We start from the raw sequence: 11,578 nt of genomic DNA, 5'->3' as shown, positions 1-11,578 counted from the left end.
TTTTTTTTTTTTTTCTTTAACAAACAGGAATTTATTTTCTCACAGTTTAGGAGGCTAGAAGTCTGAATTCAGGGCACCAGCCCTAGGGGAAGGCTTTCTCACTCTGTTGGCTCTAGGGAAAAGTCCTTGTCTCTTTTCAGTTGCTATTCCCTCTTCCTCGGCACCTGTTTTTCTTGTTCTTTAATTCTTCCCCTTCTCTCTTGAATTCTTTTGGATTAAATGTTTTTCTATTCTATATGTTTTATTTCTCTCTTTTGTATAGAAACTAGGTAATATATTTCTAGGGTTTTAGTTACACTTGAAATGTTAACATCTTAAATAAACAAGGCAGAGATGTATCAAAGACGGTGGTGGTGGGAGTGGTCTTCTCTGGGCACAGGCAGTAACAGGAACATTGTCTGTAGATAATTTAAAAGCAATAATGAAACTGACTACACTTTGTCGTTGCCATGTACCAACAATTCTAAGTAATGATGGTGATAAAATACGCCTCCCCACCAGATGGACCACTCCCCCCACCCCCCCGCTTGGTATGCCACTCTAACAGTGCCTAATCAATACCTTTTACTTTCCTGCAGAATAGTACAAAAAACTTTCGTTTTGAACGCTCCTCTACTGACTTACAGAGCCCTGGTGGCGCAGTGGTTAAGAGCTACGGCTGCTTACCAGAAGGTTGGTAGTTCGAATCCACCAGCCTCTCCTTGGAAACTCTATGGGGCAGTTCTACTCTGTCCCAGAGGGTCACTATGAGTCAGAATCGACTAGTCGGCAGTGGGTTCTACTCACTTATGGGAGTCCTTGGGTGGTGTAAATGGTTAACATGCTCAGCTGCTAACTGAAAGGTTGAAGACTGGAGTCTGCCCAGAGGCACCTTGGAAGAAAGGCCTGGCAATCTACTTCTGAAAAATCAGTCACTGAAAATCCTGCGGAGCACACATGGCTCAGAATCAACCTGACAGCAACTGTTTTTTTTCTAGTACTTCTATGCTATTGTCCAGTAGTTCAGTTTTATCTTTTTTTTTTAAACTCCTCAAGATATAAACTGTAAGTGTTACTGTTTTATGTGGTCAGTGTTTGCTTACTTTTACTCACATGTTTAGCTTTTCTTTCCCATTCCTTCTTGTATCACATACCTTCCTTTTGGGTATTTTTCCTCCTTCATCAAGTACATCCTTAGGAATTTTCTTTCCTAAGTGTCTGTGACGGGGTGAATTACCCAATAAGCAAGGAGGTAAACACAGTGAAACCCATGTGAGATTGTTCACTACAGATTAGTAAATAAGCACAAGTAAGCCTGTGCTTACCTTGCTTACTGGGTCGTCCATCCCTGTCAGGGACTGTAAATTTGAAAAGAGGCTTTGATTCTGTAGGAAGGTGCTGGGGGGTTGGGAGAGAGACAGATGCCAGCCATGTCTACAAGCAGAATCTTTGATGTGGTGAAAAAATGTGAAATTGTTCACTACAGATGATCTGGTAAGCAAGGTAAGAACCATGCTTACCTTGCCTAGTGGATAATCTGCCCCTGGTTGGTGATATACTCATTCCATTTCTGTTTGTCTGAAAATATCTTCCTTTTGCCCTCATTTTTGAAAAGTAAATTCTTATTGTATATATAATTCTATGCTGGCAATTATTTTCTCCATATCTTTGAAGACACTATTCCACGTTTTTCTGGCTTCCATTGTGTGCTATTGAGAAGTCAGTTGTCAATCTAATTGTTATTTCTCTGTAGGTGATGTTCTTTTTCTCTGGCTGTTTTTAAAATGTCCTTTTCTTTGTTTTTCTGAAGTGTTACTCCATTGTGTTTAGATATGAATTTCTCTTCATTTATCCTCTTTGAGACTTGAGCTTCTGAAATCTGAGAATTCATGTCTTTTATCGCTTCTGGAAAATTCTCAGTGAATAGATCGTTATCTGTACCTCTCTCCTACCTGTCTTATACTCTTCAAGGAACTCCAGATATTTGTTGAAACTTAACACTTTAAACGCCTTGTGTGATAATTATTTTTCCATTTCTTTATCTCTCTGGGCAAGGTAATTTCTTCCAGTTAATTAATTTTTCCTTTATGTGTCTAAATTGCTCTTAACATGTGTACTAAGTTTCTAATTCTGATTAGGTTCTTTTTCCCAAATATTCACGATCATTTAGGATGTATTTTGTGCCATTCTCAGGTTGTTATGTTCCACTGTGCATAAACATATAACATCTTATTTTATATTCTGATTCTAATAATTCCTCTGTCTCAGCTCTTTGTTGGTTTGATTCTGCTATTCATTATTTCAGCTGGTCTGTTCACAGTGCCTGCTAACATTGCTGTGACTTGGGATTTATTTTGTATTATAAGCTTATATTTGGTGGAATTTACTCTGTGGGAATGTTATGATTCCTGTATTGAAAGGCATTCTTCCAGAGAAGATTTGCCTTTGATACATAATTCCATATTTTGTTCTATTTCATTATTCACTGAGAATGTAGCCCTTTGGGGGGTTACCACTAAAAGCAAAGCTTCAGCTGCTTGGGGGCAACAGTGGAGACTTCAAGCACCTGACAGATTCAATGCTTCCTTATTTATCTGGTTCCCTGTTTCTGTTTTGACCTCTGAGGGTTTTTCTTAGTTTCTTCCCAATTCAGCCAATCATTTAGAAATTTAAAAAAAATTATATCCAGGAGTTTTAGGTGTTTTGTAGGGATTTCTCTGATATCTATTATCTTCTTGCTTTAATGCAAGTAAGCTTTTCTTATTTTAGTATTTTTAAAAGTCTGTTCCTGTTAATGGAAGTAAGCCTCTTGTAATGTAATATTTTAAAAACACTTTGATGGATTTTGCTTCAATTTTAAACAACCCTGAAATGAAAAACTTCTTTCTCAAGCTCCCTTCTCCTTCTTCAAACTCAGTCCCTCAATCCCATGTCCTCAAGACTAGTTACACTGAAATCATCTCCTTTACATTATAAAAGAAACCAAGAAAGTACCTGAATAATCAGGACCCAAACTCACTGAACACTCCTCTCCTGACTTATGAGAATATAAATAGATACTATTTATTTTGCTTTATAATGAAAATCTAGTCTTGAACTTCAGCTACAATTTGTGTTAAGTGCCAAAATAATTTATGCAACATAGGAACCTAAGCCTGAGAGGCCACACATATCTCATGTTTGACTTAAAGGTATGAAATTAAAATACTCGTCTGAGTGATCTCAGCGGACAGATATTACACGCTGTAAACACATTTGAAAAATATCTATTTCGATTTATACATGACTGTCCAAACACCGAATGAATCCACATTTCCTGCACTTAAAAAAATAACATTCGTGTTCTACTTCTTGTAATGTAATCTTTCTGTTTAGGGTGCCCCTTCCCCTACTAAGCCCCTTGGGGTTATCACTCAAAATACGTTTTCATGATCTTAACTTTCATTTGATTTAAGGTAGACTAAAGTACCAGTTATCCTAGCAAGATAATCTAATGGAGTGTGCGATCAGGGTCCATCTTGCCGGTCCCAGAGTGGCTGAGTGCAGTGGCTTCCCACCAAGCCACCCAGGGAGGATGGCTTTGGGTTTCCCAGCGAGGACGCTGCTGTGGTTTTCATGTCATCAAGGGGCCACTTCGCACCACTAGCCTTTCCTTTTTCTTTTTCATGTGTGTATCCAAACTAGGGGGCAGGAGCTGCTTTTCATATCTTAAGCCTCAAGACCGTTCAGGGAGGAGGAGGGAGAAGGAAGGCAAGGAGATTAGTGACTGGGATAAGGATTTATTGTCCCCTTAAAAAACCCAAACCAACTGCTGTCTAGTCCCTTATCTAAAATGGCATAGTATTTGCATATAGCGTGCACACACCTTCTGGTATACTTTAAATCATCTCTAGAATACCTAATACAGTGTAAACGCTGTGTAAAGAGTTGTTACACTGGATTGTTTAGGGAAGAATGACAAGGAAAAAAAGTCTTTTTTTTAAAATATTTTGATCCATGGTTGGTTGGTTGAATGTAGAGGGTTTTTAATGGAGCATGTTATTCATGGGTAATATCCTTTATTTTATGTGCCAGTCAGTTATTTTGCTAAAAGGTGACCTCGGGATATTTTCGGTTCAAGGCTTAAAGAGTAGCTCAAGGCAATAATTTCAGGAAGTCCTCTAGTCTCAACTGGTCCACTAAGTCTGGACGTTTTAAGAATTTGAATTCTGTTCTGTGTTTTTCTCCCATTCTATCAGGGTTCATCTATTGTGGTCCTGATGAGAACGGTTGGTATGGCAGCCAGGCATCCTCTAGTTCTTCTGCTCTCATGGTAAGTGAAGCCATGGTTCATGTAGGCTATTAGCCCTGTAGACTAGTTTCTTCTCTAAGATTTTGGTTTCCTTCTTTCTCCTTTGCTCTTAATGAGAAGAGACCAATAGTTGTATCTTAGATGGCTGCTCCCAAGCTTTTAAGACCCCAGGCACTACTCACCTCACTAGGATGCAGAATATGAACTTTGTCAACTATATTATGCCAACTGACTTGAGTTGTCCCATGAGACTAAGGACCTAAGCCTTCAAATCCAGAAAACCAATCTGGCACGGTGTTTGGTTATATCTGAGAAGTATCTGTAACTGTGTCCTCTATGACTATATACGTGTGTACCCACATATCTGTATGTACGTATAAATACTTCTATCTGTGCACACATATGTAAACACCTGCACCTACCCGTGCACATATATACCTATACGCATACATATGTGACCATACACTCATTTTGTGGTTATAGTTGGTGTTGTTGCCAAATTATCTATGTCTTATTCTTTAGCACAAGCATCTTTTTCTCTTGTGTGCTTCTTAGTGCCATCACTTACTTGCATCAAGCTGTGCTCATTACACCCACATTTGGTGCTACTTTTCCCATCACCAAAAATAACAAGTATCTATGATTTAGAGAGTGATTCCCCGCCCCCGCCGCCACCTATCCCTGGTAACCAATGAACATTGGTCTCTGTATATATATGTATATATATATTCTTGTCCTCTTGTAAAAGTGGGATCATACAATATTTGTCCTTGTGTGGTTGACTTATTTCACTTAGCAGTATGTCCTCCAGATCTATCCATGTTACAATGTTTCACGGACTCACGGTTCTTTATGGTTGCATAGTATTCCATTGTATGTATGTACCACATTTTGCTTATCTGTTTGTCCACTGAAGGGCACTTAGGCTGTTTCTTTTTTTTTTTTTTGCTATTGTGAGTAATGCTGCAAAGAACAACACCCCCCTCCCCCGCCAAAAAGACCAAACCCGTTGCTGTCAAGTCGATTCTAACTCACAGTGACCCTACAGGACGGAGTAGAACTGTCCCATAGGGTTTCGAAGGAGCAGCTGGTGGATTTGAGCTGCCGATCTTTTGGTTAGCAGCCAAGTTCTAACCATTGTGCAACCAGGTCTAGTACACAGTATATGGAAGAAGACCTGGATTTGAGTCTTGGCCCTGCACCACCAGGGTTTCCACAATGAACAAAGATGTGCACATGTCTGTTTGCGTCTCTTTTATTAGATTTCTAGAGTATATACCTAGGAGTGAGATTGCTGGATCATAAGGTATTCCTATTTCTTGTTTTTTGAAAAAGCACCATAGTGCTTTTCCATAGTGGTTGTACCATTTTACAGTCCCACCAGCAATGGATAAAGGTTCCAGTCTCCCCACATCCTCACCAACATTTGTTGTTACCTGTTTTTTTTTTTTTTTTTTTTAACAATGTCATTTTAGCTAAGGTAAGATGGAATCTCATTGTAGTGTTGATTTGCACCTCTCGAATGGCTAATGATCGTGAGCATCTTTTCATGTGTTTGTTGGCTGCTTGAATGTCCTCTTTGGTGAAGTGTCTGTGCATGTTCTTTGGTAAATTTTTTTGGGGGGGGTTGTTTGTCTTTTTGTTGTTGGGTTATGGAATTTTTCTATATATTTTAGAGATTAGACCCGTATTGGTTATGTCATTTTGAAGATTTTTACTAGTCTGTAGGTTGTCTTTTTACTCTCAATAAAGTCTTTGATGAGCATAAGTATTTAATTTTTATGGGGTTCCAATTATCTAATTTGTCTTCTGCTATTTGTGCATTTGTAGTTACGTTTGTCAGCCTATTTTTAAAAAAGATTAGGTCCCATAGTTTTCTCCCTATGTTTTCTTTCAGGAACATTATAGTTTTAGGTTTAAGATTTAGGTTTTTGATCCATGTTGAGTTAGTTTTTGTGTGTGGTGTGAGGTATGGGTCCCGTTTCTTTTTTCTGCAAGTGGATATCCAGTTTTGCGAGCTCCATTTATTAAAGAGACTGTTTGTTCCCCATTGAATGGACTTTGATCCCTTGTTGAAACTAAGTTGTCCAGACATGGATGGATTTATTTCTGGGTTCTCAATTCTACTTAACTGGTCTCTAGGTCTATTATTCAACCAGTACCAGGCTGTTCTGATTACAGTGGCTGTATAGTATGTTTTGATTTTAGAGAGTTGGACTATATATTTTTTGCTTACCCTCTCTGCCACTCCTTTCTTTTGGTGCTGAAATTTAAAATAACTTGCTATGAAAGAATTTAATTGGAAGTTTCCTTAGCATTGAGGATATCAGCAGAGAATAGAAGAGGAAATATAATAGAAATACAAAGAAAGACTTTAGAGGAGAGTCTTAATTCTAGATTTTTCTTGGTTGAAGAGGTAAAAAGGTTTGGAAATCTTGAATTCTCAATGGAATTGTTCTGCCAAATTTATTTTTTCTTCCAGCTTTTGATGTTTGTGTGGACTCCCCAGAAAGGTATAAACATATTGATTTGCCAACAAAGAAGACATTTAAATCAGATCATACAAAATAGTGCTGAAAGGAGGATAGGAAGATTGATGGGTAAGTTTCATCTCGAGTTCTTCTGTTTTGGATAATCGTACTATAGAAATGCATTCATTTCAAATTAAGACACAATGGATTTATGGAAAGCTGAAGGAAATGTCTGGAGATGATTAATGTAAAAGTCGTTAGAAAAGGTAAATGCATCCAAGTAGTGTTGACTAATGGGAATGGATTTTATTTATTCAATTAGGAAAAGAGAGAGATGCATTTTGTATTGAGCGCATCATGGGCCAGGAAGGGTGTGTTTTATAGCTCAGCATTTAATCTGTGTCAGACCTGGGGAGAAAGGTATATTCCTCTTCATTTTATCGACAAAAAACCGAGATATAAATACAGGATAACTCTCTGGGAGTTTGTGTCAAAATAATACAAAGCAGGAAGGGGGAGGTGTGTAGAGATATCAGATGAAACAATAAATTGATAATCATTAAAGTGGGTGATGGGTACATGGGGCTTCATGACACTCTTTTACTTTTTATATATTTGACATATTCCAAAATAAAAAGATTTTTAAAAGTCACTAATAAACATCAAGATTGAAACCCAGATCTTGCCGATTCCAAGCTTGTACTCCATTATATCACACTTCAATAATTTCTGAGAAACTGGAGAGTTAATCGCAAGCTGAATAATAAATCAGGAAATTCCAATTTTGCTTTAGAAAGTAATAATTGCTTTTTAATGACCTCAACAAAGTATTGAACCTATTTGAATTTTAGTATTTATATCCTTCCTTCTAATGAAAAGGTGTGAAGACAAAATAGATTTTTTTTTTAATGTCCTGGTGCTATTTCATTTAATTGTGTTTTCTGAAATGATTTCTCTCTGTCTTTTGGTTTTTAAAGAAGATAACTCAATATTCTAAGCATTTTGTATTGAATATTTATACAGAGATATAAGATTAACGATTTTGTCCAGGGGAATGAGTTGTTGTTAGTTGCTGGGTAGTCTACTCTGACTCATGGCGACCCCTTGTGTTCAAAGTATAACTGCTCCATGGGATTTTCAAGGTTATGAACTCTCGGAAGCAGATTGCCAGTCCTGTCCACTGAGTTGCCCCTGGGTGGGTTTGAATTGCCAACCTTTTGTCTAGTAGTCAAGCGCTTAACTGTTTGTGCCACCCAGCTAATTAAACTCTAGTAAGACTGAGCTTTAGCTGGGATGGGGCAAGCAAAAACCTTTAGCAATAGGTAGTGAGAACCACTTAAATGGTGATGACTTTCTGGCTCTGTCTCAGGCAGTTCTTTCATTCGTTTAAAGAGAGGTTATCTGTCTAATGAAAATGTTCCTTAAGAAATAGAATGTATCTTACCTACTTTGTATTTATTTTTCTCAATAAAAGTTATTCCACTGAAAAAATTATGCTAAATGAAAGGAGCCAGATCAAAAAGGCTATCTATGTGACCTATCTATGATTCCATTCATACAGCATTTTAAAGAGACAAAGCTACAGGGACAGAAAACCCATCAGTTGTTGCCAGTGGCTGGGGATAAGGGCCTTGTTTGGGGTGATGGGACTAACTGTTCTCGTATCTTTATTGTGGTGGTGGCTACACACTGTATGTGTGCCAAATTCATAGTAGCACAGTGACTAGGAACTTGGCTGTTAACAAAAAGGTCAGCAGTTTGAGTTCACCAGCCGCTCCTTGGAAATCCTATGGGGCAGTTCTACTCTGTCCTATAAGGTTGCTGTGAGTTGGAATGGACTCGACAGCAACGGGTCTGGTTTTGGTACATAAAAAGTATGAATTTACTGTATGCAAGTACACCCACTCCTCACTTATCGACATGGCTAGTTTCCAAAGACCAGGTCATTATGCGAAATCAATGTTATGCAAAAATGGAAGATGATCATATGAGATCACAAAATGGAGGATGACTACATCATTACATAACTGCCAAATTATATCACTACATAACTTCTAAACTACTGAGAATCATGGCCCAGCCAAGTTGACACATAACCTTAACCGTCACAGCCAGTGTTACTCTAGTCTCACACCTTGGCATTTGTTATTGCCAAACGTATATCATTAATGTGCCAAATAGTCATATAGTAGATTTTTTACTATTGTTGTAAATGCGAAATGTTGGATAACGAGATAGTTGATAAGTGAGGAGTAGGTGTAGTAATGTAAGGAGCCCAGGTTGCACAGTGGTTAAGTGCTTGGCTGCTAACTGAAAGGTTGGCAGTTGGAACCCACCAGTGGCTTCGCAGGAGAAAAGACCTGGTGATCTGCTTCCGTGAAGATTTTGGCCTAGGAAATCCTATGGGGCAGTTCTACTCTGTCATCTAGGGTTGCTATGAGTTGGAATCAATTTGATGGCACACAACAACAACAAATAATAATGTAAATCTTAATAAACCTGATACTTATATATTGGAATATATGTTTCAGGATGTGCCCTGTGTCAATAGGAGAACAGAAGTTGATGCCGCTTATCTGAATGCTGACCGGAAGCCCCAGTCCTTGATTGTCAACCACAATCACATTAGAGTCTGAATCGTCAAGGCAATGAAAGTGTTGATTCCAAACACCAGGGCATAGGGTGCCATGCTGAGATTAACGACAATCTGAAATCTGACGCTGTACAAATGGAAAGGGTTTTAAAAAGAACACATACATGGGCTTTTACATATTGAGCAGTGAACTGCATTGTTCCAAAGGCTTTGCTCTACTGAGGAAGCCCAGGCTTTTCCTGACAGTTTCTTGCTGAAAGCTCTTTCAGCAGAGATAATTGGTCCAAGGAAAGAAAGGGAAATGCAAGAGCTAAATGTTATATTTTAACATTCCATGAGATAGGATATGGTAAGAATTTAAAACTAGTTAATCATTTCTAAATTAAACCAAATATTCCAAATACTATGCAACTAGAGAACACTGAACATTATTTCATATAGCTACGACTTAGTAATCACTTTTTAAACTAAACACATTGATAAGCGAAAACCAGTCAGTTTGATGGACTTCTATTTGAGTTTTAGTCACTGGATCATTGATTGTTTAAATTAGCAGTTTCAGAGTCTAATAGGTGAATTTTTCTCTGGAAAATCCACAAATTATTTCCTTTCACAATTGGTTCAATCTGGCAATTAATTCATTTTAAATAATTCTAATTTTAAAAAATTTATTTAGTCAGGCAAGATTGACATATATGCATTAGAGTTTTTTCATGTAATTAGGCTAAAACGTTTGTAACTTGGATCTGTTTAAACATGAAACCAAATAAAAAGTTTTAACTATTTTTACTTTACCTCCAAAAATCTTCACATTAAAACACAAATACAATCATTTAAAAATTATGTGACTCATGAAAAATGCATTATTTATATGCTAAAATTACAAAAATCACAACTAAACGTAACAAAACCCTTAAAGAGTCACCCGTTGCTGTCAAGTCAATTCCGAGTCATAGTGACCCTATAGGACAGAGTAGAACTGCCCCATAAGGTTTCCAAGTGGAGCCCTGGTGACACAGTGGTTAAGAGCTCAGCTGCTAACCAAAAGGTTGGCAGTTCAAATCCATCAGCTGCTCCTTGACCTTACAAGGCAGTTCTACTCTGTCCTACAGTGTTGCTATGAATCAGAATCGACTTGATGGCAACGGGTTTGGTTTTGGTTTGGAATTTTCATGGAAGCAGACTGTCACATCTTTCTCCCACAGAGCAGCTGGTAGGTTTAAAACACAGACCTTTTGGTTAATAACTGAGCACATAACCACTGCCAACCTTTCAGTTAGTAGTAATATAGCACTAAACTGTTTGCCCCACCCAGAGACTCCTTCCTAGCACATAGCACAGTGCTTATCAGCTACTTGGAATTCAGTAAAAGTTCAGTCCACTTTGTAAGAAGCCATCATGGCTCCTTATAAATAGCCACCAAAACCCAAACTCACTGTCATCAAGTCGATTCCGACTCCTAGCGACCATACAGGACAGAGTAGAACTGCCCCATAGGGTTTCCAAAGAGCGGCTGGTAGATTCGAACTGCCAAACTTTTGGTTAGCAGCCAAGCTCTTAACCACTGGCCACCAGGGCTCCATAAATAGCTGCAGTTCCCACAAAGTGAACGTATGAGATGGTTTAAATGGTACTTCTAATTCCAGGTATTTCTTGTTCAGCTAACAATTTTTTCCCTTGAACAAACCTTATACTCTACTGACGACTTTGCAGATTTCCGTTTAATATGTAAATTATTACATGCTGTAATCTTGATTTAATGAGTACAGATGCCTGAACAGCTTGTCAGTGATTACCTGGTTTGGGACAAGACCTGTACATGTGACAGATTTGAATGAAAACACAACAGTTCCAATGGCTGGTGAAGTGTGGCATTGAATTCTAACATTTTCAGACCAAAACCGGAAATTACCTTCTGAGGTCTCTGAAATTAGACATAATCACACTATCTAAAGCCTTTAAAAACTCTTGCTGGGTCATTTCTCAATGGCATCCATTTGGTCACCGCAGAAACACAGAGCTACTATGCAGAGAACATTGGCCATGGCTAGTAAGTTCTTGGAAAAAGCATTGCTGTTTTATGTTTTTCCACTGGGCATTTAGCACTCAATATAGATAAGCCTTTGGGCCAGTCCATAATTGAACAAAATAGAACCACTTTGAAAAATTTTTGATCATTTAAGTACCACTTTTTTTTTTTTGCACACTATTCAGTTCTTGGATATTCAATTTATGAATTTCTAA

Source organism: Trichechus manatus, unplaced genomic scaffold, assembly GCF_000243295.1.
Source record: "Trichechus manatus latirostris isolate Lorelei unplaced genomic scaffold, TriManLat1.0 scaffold00147, whole genome shotgun sequence".
NCBI lineage: Eukaryota > Metazoa > Chordata > Mammalia > Sirenia > Trichechidae > Trichechus > Trichechus manatus.
The sequence above is the reverse complement of the archived record's forward strand: the minus strand, read 5'-3'. Positions refer to the sequence as shown.